Raw genomic sequence first — 16928 nt, 5'->3', positions numbered from 1 at the left:
TCATTCTCTTTACAATTTTAAACATTGGCTCCAAGGGGATCCGTTTCATAGTAAACTGTCTGCCATCCACTCCAGGACCCAAGCTGAGAATTTGAAGAGGTCAGCTTCAAAGATGCACAGGAGGAAAGGGACTTTGTGGTTCCCAGGAACCTTGGCCCCAAATTTGAGAATTTTCTGGACAACTGGCCAGCTGAGATTCCTTTTGGAAAAAGAAAAAAAAGAAAATTATTATACTCAGCTGAATAGCTGCTTGGCTTCGAAGAAATCCCTGGTGCTGCTGGTCCACAGTCACATCCGCTGTGACAGCACAAAGATTTTTCCTGGACCTGTTGTATGGAGTTGCGGCATCAAAGCACAGAAAGAGCTGTTGGGGAGATCAGACCACAGGGCAGGACGTGAGCAGATCTGCCTAAGGCAGGCTCACCCATTCTCTTTCCAGGTTCCTTCAAGACATGCGCGAAGTGGCTGGACATCACCATCCAGCTCATGTAGCTCCCACGGCTCAAAACGATCTTCAGCAAAAGTCGCCTTTTTGGTGAGAGGCACAGACTAGCAGTGAGACAGCACAAGTTAGAGGCCTCAGGATGGACACTCTGCTCCAAACTTCTTCCTTTCCACTTGCCATCCTGCCTGAAATGCCACCCAACATGCTTGATTCATTTTAGTGACCATGTCCTCTCGAAAAGTGAAAGTTTCCTCAGTTGAGTTAATTCGTTACAGAATGCCATTAGAGCTCATTCCGATCTTTAAGAAAAAAGTGAGGCAAACAGAGGAGCAAAAGGAACAGGTATTTCTTGATAATAAGAACAAACTTCAGGGACACCTGGGTGGCTCAGTGGTTGAGCATCTGCCTTTGGCTCAAGTTGTGATTCCAGGGTCCTGGGCTCGAGTCCTACATTGGGCTCCCAGAGGGGACCCTGCTTCTCCCTCCACCTGTGTCTCTGCCTCTCTCTCTCTGTGTCTCTCATGAATAAATAAATAAAATCTTTAAAAAAAAATTGAACATACTGCAGGAAGGGCAAAAGCAAAGTGAGGCCTAAGACAAAACAAAGCAGAGGCCCAAAGGCTGAAGGATCACCTCCCTTCAATGTATCTGCTTTTGATCTTCAACCGTCTCTACAAGTGAAGCCCTGGATGCCAGTCATTACCGCCTTCTATCTTTTGATCTTCAAATATCAGAGAAGAAAGAGACTACTACCTTACTGATAGTTTTTTAAAAAATTAAGAAAACAAAAAAGTTCCTAGGGCCTCCCAGCCAGCATAGGTTAGGCTTCTTCCCTGAACCAATTGCTGTCACCAGGGATAGAGTCATCAGAAAATACAGACTCTCCTTTATTTCCTGTGACTGTGGGGATGGAAAAGTGAGTCACTAGAAGAAAGAAAGATTCTCAAAAGGAGAAAGAGATCCTGGACACACACATACACACAAATCACTAATATCCATAATAGGTATTTTCAGTCAAAACCACTCTACAGTATATCATTTCATCAAATCGATTTTAGGTGACACTAAGGAACTGAAAGAGAAGGAATGTTGAGGGCAGGGGATAGGAAGGGAAGGCATTTTGAATCAGAATTTACAACTATATTTATAATTAATCATCATTCATATGTCTCTCACATAAACACATTTGCAAATCTCTCGTTAAACCACGTGACAGGTTTTGTGGAGGATATGTCATCATGGCAGTCGTGATGTCTAAGAAGGCAAAAATTAGATGAAGATGAAGCAAGTGTCAGGATCAGGATGCTGACTGCCATGCCTCAGAGGAAATCACAGCATCCATTATGTAGCTGGATTTGCAAATCTAGTACTACCTGCTTCCACTTCCAGCCTGAGACCCGTGGGCCCCGCCGGTGGCTCTGAGGCTCAAATCCAAATGCCCAGAGCACAGTGCACCTGATGAGCGATGTAATGAAGCGTCTGTATTTTCCTCCTCAAGCTTCTGCAGAGAAGGGTCAGTGAGTGGATATAATTAGGGCTGAAAAGAGTCATATTTCACTGGCTACATTTTGCCTAAGATTTCAAGCTTCCTTTAAAACTTCGTCAAATTCTTAACTTCCCACGTGAGGTAAGACTATGTAAACCTCAAAGATTTCCTCTAGAAGGAAGAGCCAAAATCATTTTGTCTGCCTGGGGTTCACCTGTACGATGGCTGCCTCGACGTGGAGGCTCCAGGCTCCCCTCTTCCCTGCTGTGGGTGGGAACAGTAAGGCTCCTGTGGTCTGTCGGTCGCGGTGGCAGGTGCAGAGCCCTGTGTCCCCCACACACGACGCCCTCACTCAGCAGCAGGCGACGACACTCAGCAGCTTGGAGACTTCTCGACATATCTTCCAACTTTGTGAAAACCACAACGTCTGATTGGCCACTAGGTCACACAGCCAGACCAACATCTACCCTCTTAACTGGCTACCTCATCTCAAAGGAAAATTGGCCCCTTCCCCTATTTAAAGGTAACAGGGTGATCTGTGATCTAGACACTTCTGTTCCTCCCATTCCTCTCCCCACTCCATCCCCTCCTTCAAGCCTTTTCCCACCAGCATCCTCCTCTCTTCCTTCTTGGGTCTCTCCCTTCTTCAGGCTCCCTCCTCTGGCTTCCAAAACACACTGAGGTCTATGCTCAGCTCACCATCAAGGGCACCTGTGTCTCCTGTGCTGAGACAAGTGTCTGCGGCATAGTGGGGTCAATATTTGGGGGGAGAGAGAGAGGGAGGAGGAAGTGAGTAGCATGGAAGCTGTTGTGTTTTTAGGGTCCTCAGAACTCCACTTTAACACAAGCTGCATCTCACTCAGGACCCACAGGCACAAGAAAATACTGTCAGACATGGGATGGATGGGAGCCACACTCAAGAAGACACAGATGAAACCCAAGACATTGACGAGCTTCAGGCTGCAGAGATACTACTGAAATTCTGTGGAGAATAACCAAAAACCAAAACCTTGGTCATAACAAATATGACCATCATATAACCACACACTCTCCAGGGTGACACCAACCACGTGACGATTATGAGGCAAGTTTGGATGACAGTGCCAGATCCCTCAGCTACCACAGAGAGAGATTTTCCTACATTTTTGGATGAAATCTCAAAGCAAGAAATATATGATTATACTAGAAGGTCACCCTCCTGCCACTCTCCAAAAGATGAATGTAAATCGATAACTTTGTAAATTGAATTATATTTTCCCAATGGTTGGCAATTACCAAGAGGCTCGCTTTCACTTATGATTGATCTTCAAATGGCTATTTGTCCTTAGTGCCTTAACTGCTAGTTTGTCTTCCTCCAATCTCTCTTGCCAAGTGGCTAATGATCCATAAACGAGAATTTAGGGAAAGAAAAGAACTGCTTTTGTGCTGCCAAGAATTATCTTTTAATTCAAATTGCAAACCCTGTGCCTTCTTCTTTTCATATTAGAGTCTGATTTTTTTTAATGTAATAGGTTTTCTTAAAACTGATAAATACAACAGATATCTGGGGAAAGAATTCTTACATCATGATTCTAAATCCCATAAAAAGTGTTTCCTGTCTCTCCAAAGCCTCAGGATAAGGAAAAGCCAAATTCTGACTTAATCTTGGCATCCCCTCTGAACGAGCAGCCTGACCTACTTCTCTCATTTCACGTCACGAAGTGCTCTGCGCACCTGTAGGAAAAACAGAACAAAACACAAGACCAGAACCCATTTGCTGGATACCCAACATCAGATATGTGTAAACATGCAGATTTTAAAGGGAACCTTTTTTAAGAGTATGACTTTCACATAATGATGGGCTCTGATTTGCAAGAATATAACTTACTTTTTTTTTCATCATTGGACTTTGCTTCGTTTCCAAGATCCCACTTTTGCTAAGGGCAGAAAACCAAATCTTACAGTTCAACATCACTTCAATCGCTCCTGCTTTAGATTCAAAATGGCTCTTCCTCGGCTAAATTGTCATTCCCTAGAGTATACAGATTTTTTAAAAGGAGACTCTCCTGCTGAGGGAGGTCGTGATATGCGCAATCGTGCTGTTAAACGGGAAGTTCAGGAAGCCCTGCGAGGAGTGTAAAACAGAAGATCCCACCTGGTCTGAAGGGCTTGAGACAGCCACCCCGCAGTGATTGTCCCATTGAAGAAGAAACTGGAAGGTTAGGGAGGATTTGCAAGGCAAAGATGGGAAAGAAGAGCATTCCAGGGCAGAGCAGTAATGTTGGCATGTGGGAAGCAGAAAAGTTAACAGGGAGTGTGTGCGGGGTGTTAAATTCTGCACAGTAGGATTGTTAAGGAAAAGTGAGATTAGTGCAAGAGAAGGCCATATAGGTGGGCAAAGAAATACCTGATTCGGAGAATGTTCTGGTGTACAACTACTTGGGCTATTCAGGCTGGCTCTGTACTCAGGTCAACATGTTTGGGAGGCTAAGCAGTTCTTTGCTCTGGAAACAGTCCCCATCCATTCATTGGAGCTATGATCCCCTTGGCAGATAACAAGACTCTTCACCTCTTTCAGAGGCGCAGTGATGCGCCTCCAGAATGTCTCTTCCACATGTATCTGTACTTGTTGGTTTCTATGCTTTAAAAATCTGGAACAACCTCTAATTGAATTGCCTTTTGAAACCACCAAGGATTCTCATTCAGAGGCAGACAATGCAAGGTCAGGATGTGTGTCCTCCTGCATCAGATTGTTCCCGCAGAATTAAATAGTAGACATTGCTTGCATTTTGCTGGCATACCAATAAGCCAAAAAAAAAAAAAAAAGATTACTTTGTCTGCCTGCCTGAAAATTAATGCAGTGAGCCCCTGCCTATAACTAGCTTTGGACGCCTGTGAATTGGCTCTAATTGCATAAGGGGAATCTTCTGGACTGGTATACAGAAAACACCCTGGGGGAAGAAAACTTTCTCTAGGTCTCCAGTGATGTGGAACTGCTAGATGCCTGCCCTCTGTGACGAGGTGGGAAGCTCTCTCCTTCGTCCCGTGGAAGTGGGCCCTCCCCGGGGCAGGCAGAGTTGGAGTGCCTTGGCCAATGTTGTAAAAGTAACGTAGGCAGAGCTGCACAAAGAACTCTGGTTTCCCACTTTATGGTCAGTGCTCAACCACAAGGCCAATCACTGCTGGTTGCTCAGCATAGTGGGGTTATGAGTAACTCTTATCCATTACAATACTTTTCAGAATTTTTAAATAAGCAATTATTACTTTTATGAACCAAAAAAAAATGGTCACATTTAAAAATACTGACCCTATGACAACACAGACCTCTGCCGGCTGTTCCTACAGCTGGGGATGGTGGCGTGTATTCTATCTCCACCTTCCCTTGATAACAACAATTAGCTCCATTAAGATTCTGAAATAGCTATTACTGTTTTACAGATGATAAGACTCAAAGGGGACGGATGACTTGCCCGAGATCGGATGTCAGCAGCCGAGGAAAGAGTCAAATCCATGTGCTTCTGATTTCACAGTCTGAGCTTTCTCGGTGAAGCTGCACAACCAGACCTGGGTTTGCTGTGCTTCAAAATCAGAACCGAGCCAGCAGGTCTGAAGGCCCGCCCTATACTCCATGCGTGTTCTCTGAATGCTTTCAGCTGTAAAAACTCAAACTAGCTCAAACAATGAGGAGTTTTATTGACTCACAAAACAGGGAGACCAAAAAATAGGATGGACCTTAGACACTTTATTTGGGCCTCTGATTTGATTTCTGGTCTTTCTCTTGGTTTGGCCCAGACATCACATAGTCTCCTTATTCTGACTCCTTTCCCATCATAGATCAGCTGTCAGAGCAGCAGCGCACCATTCCCACCCATCCGGAGCCCACCCGCATGCCTCTCCTCACCCCTCCTTGGCCCAAATCAGGGCAGGCTGCCATCCCTTGAGGCAATTATTGGTTCTGGAGCCAAGTCCCCAAACCTTCTAACCGCAGCTCAGTGAGCAGGGTGCTGGGGAACCTTACCCCACAGACACGGAATATTTTCCTAATGGAATATTCTCCAGGAATATTAGTGCTCAGGAGAATATATACTTACAATATAATGTTAATTTCTTTAAAAAACAGCGTTAAAAAAAACTTTCTAAACAGTGTGCTCCCCATATTTACAGTGGGTTTTTTTTTATTGAAGTTCGATTTGCCAACATTTAACACCCAGTGCTCATCCCATCAAGTGAACAATGGGTTTTTAATGTGTGAGTGTTTGCATGTGTGCAGAAAAAAAGGGACGGGATGGGATATATCAAAATATTCAGAGTGCTCATCATTGGAGCAAAGGACAAAGAGATTTAGGAGACTTAAAAAGATACTTCTCTTTTTTTCCTAAGTTTTCTACAGTGAGAATGACTTGCCTGTGATGTAGAGGCCACCAGTTCCTCCAGCTTTCCAAAAGCCGCCACCATCAGGGCAGCTGGAGGAATATCCCTCCTCCACGGTGGGGGCAGTAATCACCAGGAACAACAGGATCCCCATTTTAACAAACTCCTCATCCAAGAGCTGGGGTGGTGGCAGGTAGCGGCTATCTTCAACAGAAGGCCTGGAACCAGGGGTTTAGAAGACCCTAACTCCAGTCCTGAGGTCTCCTTCCCACCAGAGCCCTGACTTTGGTGCAAACGGTTTTTATAAGGCAAATCCAGCCTTCTCTGAAGTTCTGCCCATTTTACAATTAGATCTTGAGCTGGGACTTGAGCCGCCTTGGCCTCAGCTGCAGGGGAATATCTAGAAGCTTATCCCAGAGATCGTTTGCTTTCATGTGGTACCTTAAATTGGCAATTAAATAATAAACCTGACTTTATTGTTTTCTCTCTTCAACAATAGTGGCTCGTAGCGACGAACAATCAGTTCCAGAAATGGTTCAATAAAATAGAAACGTGTATATAAAACTGTAATACATGACAAAGGAAGAGTTTCAAATAATGTAGAGGATTCTGAATTATGCAATCAACAGTGTTGGAACATCTATGAAGCAATGCAATAAAATGCAGTAAAAGCCCTACCACACACATCCAGATAAATTCCAGATGTAACTGAATGTAAAAAAAAAAAAAAAAAAGGCAAATTTTAACAGAACTAAGAAAAAAAGCATAGGTGAATATTTAAATAATCTTTATTAAAGAAGGCTTTCTAAGCATTTTGCGAAAGGAAAAAAAACAATATAAGGAAAATGTCATAATTTTGCCAACTATATCTTAATAAAGCTGAAAAAAGAGTAATAATTGTAACTAATTTTTAAGTCTTCCAATAGTTCTTTTTAATCTCCCAAAGTAAAATTAAAAAACAAAGTATAAATTGCAATATTTACAATACAAACATGCAAGTGTAATATATATGTGTATGTATAAAATATATACATCTTCATTCGAGCATAAATCCCTAGAAATCAATTCAAAAAAATAAACATATCAATATAAATATAGTAAATGGAGAAATCACAAGACACTTTTACGTAGATACAAAAACATGACAATGTCTACAACATCATGGTTTCAAATAAATTCAGATTTTAAAAATGTACTATCATCTACTTGTCCAACTGGAAAGAGGCTTTAAATAGTGATTTCCATTACTTACATGGAAATTTAAAGCAACCTAACTGCTTAACAATAGAATGTTTCCAAGATACATAGTCGTGCATTCCTAAAAATGGAATACCCTTGCATGCATTACAATTTTTTAGGATTCCAAGTAATAGGAAGTGTGTTCATGCTGTATCATGTGAACAACAGGTTTCAAAACCATATGGATTGTATCCGCCTATGTTTTAAAAAGAAATCATATGACTGTGAGCAGAGAGACTTAACGGATGTGTAGACAGTGTTTTCTACGAGTGGCGGAATAACTGGGCGACTTTAATTTTTTTCTTTTTGTTTATCTGTACCAGATAAATGTCCTACAATGAGCATGTAGTACTTTTGAAATAAGATGTATCATTACCATTTATTAGCTTTCAAGGGGATAGTTGCCCAGAGTCCCCTAATAAAATGTTTCTTGGGGTATCCAACCCCGTTTTGATAAAGCCTGGTGGAGGTGCAGGAGAAAGTGCGGTTTGGATAAATGAACCCATACCAGCTTTCAGGCATCTCCAGGTGTGGGGTGGGGAAGCTCTGTGAGGTCAGCCTTGAGTTCCTTCCATCTGCCCAATTCCCACTCTCTCTACACTGCAGGCCAGGCTTCCCCTTGGTTGAATAGTGGCCACTGAGCTCCCCTGAGCTGGCATCAGCATGACCCCCAGCCCCTACCTCTTCTGCAGAATCTCACCCCTCAACGTCACGCTGTACCCTCAGGTGCAAAGTGCTTCCCTGGGGGTGACAGGTTTATTGCATTGAAGGTGAAGGTTCTCTAAACTTCAATTAGGACCAGACAATTCTCCCAAAAAGCTTAATAATAGGTAGGCAATAATATGAGTCATTCCAACTCAATATTATGGAAGTTGCACTTGGGATTTCTTTCGTCTCTGAATGGCTAAGTATAACAAAGGCCCATAAAATAAATGACAGTAATCTGTAAAGCTTTATTTCTCTTTCACTAATAGAATTGGTCAGAATGTTCCCAACGGGGCTTGAGGCATATGTGTCATTCATGTTGCCTTTCTAGGATTAATGATGTTTATATTTGCCTCCAGAGTGATGATGTGACTACAGTCAAGACGGTTTTCAGACAGGCATCATATAGGGCCAGTTAAGGGGGAACTGCTTCTTGCAAGTGAAACCTCTTTCTGGCCCAGAGCCTTGCCATCCCTGAGGCATAGAGGTCCATAGAGGAAGCAAGCCACAAAGAATGCAGGCCACAATGGCAGAGCCCTGAGCCTGCTTCCTGAGCATAAGTCACCAAGAATTCACACAGACCTTTCCTGATGATGATGATGATGATGATGAGGAGGAGGAGGAGGAGGAGGAGGATGTGTGTGTTGAGCTTTCTACCAACAGACAAGCAAAATGGGTGGCCTGGCTCAATCTAGTCCGGCTTCTTGGTTTATAGCCTAATGACCAAGAATGGAATAATTGGATCATAAGAGAATTTGGTATAAGATTCTTATAGACAGTGTGAGAATGGAATACTTTATTATTATTATTACTCTTTCTCCTGTACTTATCTGCTCATTAGCCACACATTCACTTAAATGTTAAAGAGCAAGAACAAGGAAAACCATGTGTGGGAGCCAGTTCAGAACATGAACTTGGTTTATCAACACTTTTGACCAGCCGATACCTCCAAGACCCTCACAAGGCAGTTGTCAAACTTTATAATAGCTTTATATTTCTGTTTGTATATATTGTCTTACATTTTCTGAAAATTTTTTTTAAAAGAAAACTTGAGAGCTTAAATGACTTGCCTGGTCAGCAGAGGCCAGTCAGGAAGTCAAGCAGGGTTTTTGAGTCCACATTCAGGGACACGTGGCCAGGGAGATGCCATTAAGGACACCATCTCAGAAACCTGTCTGTGGAAGACAGCACAGCGTATGGCTTCAGAATCAAGGCTGATAACTTTTAAAGAGCACTGATTGTATATAAGGCATTGTGCTACGTGCTCTCAGGATTGCAAATACCAAGAGGAATATGTTCCATCTCTCAAGGAGGGAATTAACTGGCAGGAGAGAAATAAGTACAAATAATCCTAGCACAAAGTATAAGGTAGCATCACAACCAAAGTGCAAACAGAGTTTAAAAGATATATTCAAGGTGCCCTCTGAACCATGAGGAAGATTTGGACAGACACAGGGAAAGGGGAAAGTGTCCAGGTCCAACCAAAGGAGGCAAAGAGGCAAGAGTGGGAGTTCTGGGCATGATTGGGAGAGTCCAGTTGGACAGGAGGTCAGGGTGTTCTTCTCTAGTCTCTTGGAGCCAAAGCACAAATCCACCGGTAGCTTCCCTGTAGGAGACCCCGGGGTTGTAGGTGAGTACCCTGGACTTGCAGCTCAGTTCCAGTCCTGGCCAGCTAATGTCCTAGAGGCAAGTCCTGGTGACATTGGGCAAGGAGCCTCACCAGGCTGGGCTGGTTTTCCCACTGCTCTATGGGAACAACAGCATGGACCTCGGGGTGTTCCGGATCCCCGCATAGGCAATCCGCAAACACACACTTCGTGTGTTCCCCAGGCCGGCTCCACTCTGTGTGCTACAGGGAAAACAGTGAGCAGCTGAGGACACCCCTTGCCCCTCACCCCGAGCTCCATCTAGCAGGAGAGTCAGATAGGAAAAAAATGCCAGGCATGCATCCTTCACCCATCAGTTTAGAAGGCCTTCTCTGAACCCTCCTTCCTGCCTCTCTCTGATCTAAATTAGATCTGACCCCCCTTAGCTTCCCTCTATCTACTTTTTCCTTTAAGATACAGCCCTCATTTTAAAATGTAAGTTTACTTCACTGATAGCTAGATGCAAAGTGGGTAAAGAAAGTTCCAAGCAGACCATGATCCAGGGGCATGTGTGATGCCCATGAGGTGGGAAAATTCTGGACCTTTTGAGGAATTAAATGCTCAGTGTGGATGGAACATAAAGGGAGGGTGAAGGTTCAAGACACCGTCAGGAAAACAGGCATGGGGCAGATCATGCAGGATCCCCCGGGACATGATGAAGAACTTTGTGTGTATTTATTTTTAAGGATTTTATTTCTTTATTTTAGAGAGAGTGAGAGAGCAAGCACAAGTGCACAGGGGTGGGTGGGAGGGCCAGAGGGGGAAGGACAAGCAGACCCTGCTGAGCACAGAACCATGTGGGACTCGATCCCACCACCCTGAGATCACAACCTGAGCTGCAACTGAGAGTTGGTCACTTAACTGACTGAGCCACCCAGGTGCCCCAAGAACTTTTAATTCATTGTCATTGACATGGAATCCATTGATGGTTTCAAGCAAGTAAGAGCCTGTGATCAATGGGATTGAAGATTGCAGTTATCACATGTCCCCAGGAGCAAAGGCGGGACTGGCCCTCCCCAATCTCAGGCATTGGTTCAGCACCCAAGTTGGCAAATCCGAATGAGCTCCATGGACTTGGTTCAGCAATAAGAGGAAAGAAAAATGCCCTCTCTAGCCTGAAGAAGCACACAGCCCCGGCCACCCCAGGTAGCCACGCTGCCACAAGAGAAGCCCAAGGGCGATAAAAGCGGCCAACAGCAGAGGCCTCAGGGCAGGCATGAGCAGGGAGGTGGAGCGGCAGGCCTGCTCACTTTGAAAACTCCCACGGAAGTCCATCCCACCCATGGACTCACTGGATCCCCAAGTCAATAAATTCCACTATTGGTTAAAAGTAAACAAAAAGAACATTGGAGCCAAAGCAGCAGAGCTCTTTACCACACACGGAACTAGAGAGGTGGGAATCTAACAGGGTGACCAAGAAAAGGGATGAGGCATCAGGCAAAGGAGGGTCGTGGGCAGCCACACAACTTCTTGACATTTAACTGTGGAAGAGAAACTGGGATCAAAGACGTGGTTTCCTCCCATTCTTCATGAACCTTCAGGCTCATGTTTTGCCCCTAATATAATTCAATTCTTCTTCACATGCTGTTTTTTCCACCTTCTAACTGGCTTTCTTGTCTTCCACCCTGTATAGATTTTTTTCTGTATAACTTTTATTGGCAACTTTGGCTTACTGACTCAAAGCCCACATGGTGCTTGGATCAGCCTCTCTCTAGCATATTTCCGCTTCAGAGTCCACTCCTAACAGCTTGATTATCTCCCTATTTCCCCATCTGAGTTCCAGATAGTGGGCATCCAAGCAAACCAACCCCTTCCTCATTGAGCAGAGACTGACACACCAGACCCCCTTGCAGGTCTGTGGGGTGATAGCCCATGGGCTACACATACCCAGAGAGGGGGAGCCCTTGGCTGGTCCACCTGTCTTCCTGAGAGGCACAGGACAGACTTATCTATACACTCCAGGGCTGCCAGGAAAGAAAAGGCAAATAACTTGGAATTGCCACCTACGTGGCTTGGTTTTACCACTGTAAGCAAAAGTTTTTCATTTTTAATGGATGAGGATGCTATTGGTCTCTGATGTCCTTGAAAAGACTTTCTTTGAACCAAGAAATAACCATTTACTTCATTGGGAAACAAAATGAACCATGCAAATGGAAATTGTGAGTTACTCATTTGGAGACTAATTGGGGGAAAAAACAAAGTCTGCAATCGAATGTGCATCTGCTTAAAAGCAGAGTGGCTGTGATGGAGCCAAGTGCGTTTTTCTTCCTTCCTCTTATATTTCTCCCCATGCTTTTTAAGTAGATGAAATGTAACTATAAATCCGAGAGCATTTTCCCTGTTGCTACTCGGGCCTGATGGAACTCAAGCACCTAAGTTTCTGTAAGGAAATTTACGGGATCTTTGGGATCGACCCACCTCACATGCTTATCTGGGAGTCTGGCATCTGTGTTCCAATGTTGTTCTGGTCTGGATTTTTTCACAGATGACGTCTGGGCTTTTAAGGAAGGAATGTACTGTCATTCAAGCAACATCAAAAACCTTAGGTCCACACATCCTTCCATTTAAAAATACCATCTCCACTTTCCTGAGGCTCTTCTCTCTCCTTCTACCTCACTCAATGCCTGCTTTCCTCAGCAGCCACATCTATTGCCACAGCCGGACCCTGTCTGAGGGCTACATCCTCCTGCCCTGCCTCACTACCCCATCACCCTCCTAAACCACAGAGGGGTAGACAGGAGGGAGGTGGGACGCTTGGGGCCAGGCCTCCTCCCAGAGGGACATCGCATGCCAGCAGCTAACTCTTGCTATCCAACTTCACAAGACACCACCACAAAGGCCAACTTAATTTAGATGGAAAGCGGACCTCTCTGGTGATTGGCATACTCGTGCCTATTGCTCAGGGCACAATGCTCCCTCACCCCTTGCCCCCTCACTTGCAGCTGTCACGTTACCTGGGAAACTGACTTGACACCAGAAGATTTATGGTAAGGATACCACCCCAAACAAAGAAACCTGGCCAATGTTCTGGATGCCAGCCCGAGTCTGCTAGGTAGAGCAGCCTTAATGTGACTAGAAAGCTCACGTCTGCCACACATGGTGTCTCTGTGTCTCTGATAATGACAGACTGGCAATCACAAATTCTTCCCACTTGCTTTTTCAATGTTCTTTAATAGCCACCAAAGAGTTTTGTCATTACAACATACCCTCAAGATAGACATGTCACTATTTCCAAGATGACATCCTATCTTTCATTAGTTATATCCTAAATTGATGCCTTCTTTTTGGGGGTAGGAGGAGCCCCTGAGGTCCCTGGCTGGGAGCTAAGAGCTCCCAAATCTTAACACTCATCCAAATCATTTCCTTCCAAAAAGATTTCCACAGATGGGCAATCTCATTCATTTATGACACTTTATTAATTTTAGATTCAAATTATCATTTCCTTTACTTTGTCCTCAAATAGTTGGAATGGACATGACAGCAAATGTGCAGCTGAGTTCAAATGTTTTGATGCTAGGGGTGGGGGTGGGATGCAAAACCAGAAGAAACAAAGTCCTTGTCTCCATAAATATATACTCTGGAGGTATAGAACTGCCCAAATTTGAAGATAGCAACACAAATGGCATTTGGCACATTGAGAGAGTGACACAGAGATGGGCCACCCCAGGAGTTCAGGGCAGAGAACCCCAGGGCCACTATTTGGCCCTGTAGTGGTTTGAGTGGTTTCCCCCCAATGGATGTGTCCATGCCCTACCTTCTAGAACCTGTGAACGTGACCTTATCTGGATAAAAGGTCTTTGCAGAAGGAATTAAGGATCATGAGATGAGATCATCCTGGATGACCTGAGTCAGCCCTAAATCCAATGATCAGCATCCTTCTAAGACAAAAAAGTGAAAAGAGGAGAAAAATGTAGAGAGAGGACAAGACTGGAATGACATAGCCACAAGCCAAGGACCGCCTGGAGCCACCAGAAGCTGGAAAAGAAAAAGGAAAGTTTCTCCGCCTCGGACCTGTGGAGGAAGGACGGCCCTACCAACACCTTGATTCTGGACTTGGCCTCTAGAATGATGAAAGAACGTCTACTGTTTTATGCTGCCAAGCTTGCAGTTATTTGTTACAGCAGCCAACGACATTAATACAGTCCATTTGGTTAGAACACTCTTTGAGTACCCCGACTCAGATCTGAGCCTTAGTAAAACTTCCCCAGAGAAGCATTCTCGGATACCCTACGCCCACCCCACCCCAAAACTAAATTAGGTCCCCTTATTACCCTCTTCTAGCTGACTCCATGCACTTTTCCTTCCTGGCGCTCCTTAGAACATATTCTTACTCCTGGGACCCTCCTTAGAACATATTCTTACTCCTGGGACCCAAACGGTTTATTGAGATGCTAATTTCATGTTCGTTCCTGTCTAACCATTCCCCTACCCTGTTCCTCAAAAGAAATCAGGCGTTGTTCTGCGTTTCCTTAAAGCGGAAACCAGAACCACTGAGGAGATGATATGGAAACACCTAGAACAAAGGGAAAGCAGTGGCCAGAAGGGGAGCAGTTGCTCAAGTGGGGAGACAAGCGTGGCACACACTCCACTCCCTGCCAGGGTGCGGAGGCTTGAAACTTCTGAGGGGACACTGGCCTCGGGCGCCCACGGAGACCTCCGGCCCCCAACACAGAGCCCCTGTGTGACAGTGGTTAATGCGCAAGACCCGGTGCCACCAGGCGGCCACTTACTGGGATGCACCCTCCCAATGTCTGGGGCCGCAAGGAGCGGACGGGCCCTCAGGAGGTAGAGCCAGGAGGTAGGCAAGGGCTGCTGGGGCCTCGTGCCAACATCTTAGTGCAAGATGCTGTCAAAATGGAACTTTTCAAACGGCGTTCTCCGTCACAGCTGATATTACAGAGCTAAGAAGGAAGGATATTAAGTACCCCTAAGCTCCAAAGACAAGTGTGGATGCTTGTAAAACTCACTCGGGTGACCCCTAAAGTCCAGCCCACAAGCATCACCCCACACCCCAAGAGGGAGCCTTAACCCAACGAGAAGCTGTGAGGATTTCTTTAGAAGGGACATTGTCTGAGGGCTGTGGGCCTGACACCCCTTCCCGGGGAGCGGCGAGGGCTTCAGGGAACCGCCGATGGGGTGACACGTCTCTCCGGGGCTCTGGGGGGAGGAGAAGCTGCTGGTGACAGACCAGAGAACCAGCGCTGCTCCGGGAAGGGGCCGTGCTTCTAGAATCCAACAGCAGCCTCCCCGCCCAACATACAGACCTGCCGGAACATAGGTGGATTTTGGTCATTGTGGAAAAAAAAAAAAGAAAAGAAATCCAAGCCATGAGGACCATCTTGAGGGGCTGAGTGGCCCCCAAAAGGAGTGTGTGTGGGATGGATGGAGAAGCTGAGAGGGGGCGGTAGCCCCGGGAGAACCGGCGGAGAGCCTGGCCCGAGACCTGAGCAGGAGGGAGCGCTTTGGGGGAGCCCCTGCGGGCTTGCGGGGGGCGGGCTCGGCTCCCTCGGCCGAGATCCTCCCACCGCAGGGCCGAGTCCGTCGTAGACTGCCGCGCTTTTAAGGCTGATAATGCAATTATTCGCTCATACGTGGAAACGAGCTGATGGAGCTATGGGACTCGGCCACGCCTGCACCCCGGCAGAAAGGAACGCTGTGGAGGAAGAAAGCTGCTGTGCTCCTGGCCGGGCTCAGCTGGGCTCACACCAGGGCCTCTGCCGCCCAGAGGCTCCTGTTTGGGGCCGCGGCCAGAGCCACCCTCGCAAACACGGCGGGAGCGCCCGGCCAGGACAGTCCACGCGGCCAGGCCCGGGGACCCGAAGGCGCTCCCGGGCGTCCTGTGTGTCTTTCCTTCTCGGGACCAAGGCACTGGCTTCAGCCCACTCAAAACTCAGTAGGGTCTTCTTGTCACCGCCCCCTAAGAGAAGGTGACTGACTCACTCCAACGACGGGAGCAGAGGAGGCCCTGCACGCTGGCGACTAGACTTAAACTTGCATCAGTAAGTTGAGGCAGCCGGGGAACCCTTCTGGGAATTTCCCAGGGACCCGCAGTCCCCAGCCTGGCTCTTGAGGATCCTTTCTCAACGAGCACCCCGTGGAATTTCTGCTGTAATAGGTTCCCTGTTACCCCTAGGATGCCTTTAAGCAAGACAAGAGGATCCAGTTCTTAATCACAGGATGACAGATTAAGTAAGAAGAGGGAGCCAGGGCTGGGGGACCCAGGTCTTGGGGATCAAGTCATTTTCATATATTTTCTCTACTACAGGAAAGAGTTGAGATCCAAAGGGGCCAGGAGAGGAGAGGGAGAAGGGAAGGCTTCAAGTCACGCTGACTGTGAGACCCGTCCCCCGTTCTACTAACCAGACAGAAGCTCTCAAAAATTCACCTATTTTGAAACTGTCAATTCTGTCCTGTCCTCAGGCTCAAGGGGACATGCAGCTTCTACCTGCTATAACCCAGTCTCAGCCATGACCTCCCCCATGTCTTTGCTGAGCGTGCTGGGAGGGCCACACACAGCTCTGCCCTGCGTCTCTGGAATGTATAAGAACAAGGGTGTGTTGCATCATTACCACTTCCAGAGGTTCCTTAAATAAAATAGCTCCAAATGGGGGTGCCTGAGTGACTCATTCCACTGAGTGTCCAACTCTTGATTTCGGCTGGGTCACAACCTCAGAGTTATAAGATTAAGACCCATGTCAGGCTCCTTGCCAGAGCTTCTCTCTCCCTCTTCCTCTGCCCCCCCACCCCAAGTTACAGTAGAAAACATTCACATTAAAGATCAATGGCTAATGTGCACCTTCTTAATACTGTCCTCTGAAAAGCAGAGCTTGTCACCCATTAGCAATTGTTTTTAAGATCAGCTTGGGAAAAGAGTGGCTGCCCCCTAAAATCAGGGCAGTTTCCCATGAACATGGGACATCAGATGGCACAACTGGTTTATTGAAGGGTCTCAACTTTTGAACTTCAATTTTCCATATGACTCAAAGCTCTTCCCCTACACCGTTCCCTCCCCAGTCCTGATCCCAGCTCACCTTGTGGTTCTAACAGCCTGTGGAGG

General features: G+C 46.1%; 1 long non-coding RNA gene across 1 annotated transcript; it reads left to right on the top strand.

Annotated features, from left to right (window-relative positions):
• The first annotated feature begins 15496 nt into the window (after positions 1 to 15496).
• LOC112671539 (uncharacterized) lies at positions 15497 to 16490 on the top strand. Its single transcript, XR_003143679.3, has 3 exons — positions 15497 to 15870; positions 16005 to 16060; positions 16137 to 16490. It is a non-coding gene; the product is annotated as an uncharacterized LOC112671539 (long non-coding RNA).
• The last annotated feature ends 438 nt before the right edge of the window (positions 16491 to 16928 follow it).

Source organism: Canis lupus, chromosome 5 (assembly GCF_003254725.2).
Source record: "Canis lupus dingo isolate Sandy chromosome 5, ASM325472v2, whole genome shotgun sequence".
NCBI classification, from domain to species: Eukaryota; Metazoa; Chordata; class Mammalia; order Carnivora; family Canidae; genus Canis; species Canis lupus.
The sequence above is the reverse complement of the archived record's forward strand: the minus strand, read 5'-3'. Positions and strand labels throughout refer to the sequence as shown.